Consider the following 830-nt stretch of genomic DNA (forward strand, 5'->3'; position numbering starts at 1 on the left):
TCTGTGCTGGAACTATTCTGGATGATTCTATGATGCACCTGTATTGTATCACAGATGTATTTCAGGAAATAACATTGTCAAAGCTCCAACTGTTTCCAATTGCATGTTTCCATCTCACCTTCAAATCCTTCTCTACCGAGGAGTCAAGGTTAAAGGCGAAGTGCAGGATGGCAATTCAGGGTGAAAAAGAATGGGGATGAGAACAAGTCCCATCAAGAAGCAATAGTTAAACTTCAGGTTTAAAATTGGGAGCGAAAAAGTGCACCGAGGTTCGAGGGAAGAAGGGGTCCAAACAGAAGGTCATTTATGAATGGTGCTGTGGCTTAGATGGTTAGAGCACCTGCCTTGTAAACAGGAGGTCCTGAGTTCAAATCTCAGCAGTGCCTCCAGTTCCAAGCAAGTAGCCTGTGAAGAAATGCTCCTGTTTTAATGGTGAATGCAGAAAATGTTGGCAAAATTTCTCAGGGCAGCATGATAGCATAGCGGTTAGCACAATTGCTTCACAGCTCCAGGGTCCCAGGTTCGATTCCCGGCTTGGGTCACTGTCTGTGCGGAGTCTGCACGTTCTCCCTGTGTGTGCGTGGGTTTCCTCCCACAGTCCAAAGATGTGCAGGTTAGGTGGATTGGCCGTGCTAAATTGCCCTTAGTGTCCAAAATTGCCCTTGGTGTTGGGTGGGGATAGGGTGGAGGCTTGGGTAGGGTGCTCTTTCCAAGAGCCGGTGTAGACCCGATGGGCCGAATGGCCTCCTTCTGCACTGTAACTTCTATGATAAATGAAGTCTTTGTTTCAACACTGCAAAGATTTGGGACGGAGAAGGAAGATTCTGGGT

At 47.3% G+C, this 830-nt stretch overlaps 1 non-coding gene across 1 annotated transcript; it reads left to right on the forward strand.

Annotated features, from left to right (window-relative positions):
- Nucleotides 1-312: 312 nt before the first annotated feature.
- trnat-ugu (transfer RNA threonine (anticodon UGU)) lies at nucleotides 313-386 on the forward strand. The gene has a single exon. It is a non-coding gene; the product is annotated as a tRNA-Thr (tRNA).
- Nucleotides 387-830: the final 444 nt, after the last annotated feature.

This window comes from Scyliorhinus torazame, chromosome 17 (genome assembly GCF_047496885.1).
Source record: "Scyliorhinus torazame isolate Kashiwa2021f chromosome 17, sScyTor2.1, whole genome shotgun sequence".
In the NCBI taxonomy this organism is placed as follows: Eukaryota; Metazoa; Chordata; class Chondrichthyes; order Carcharhiniformes; family Scyliorhinidae; genus Scyliorhinus; species Scyliorhinus torazame.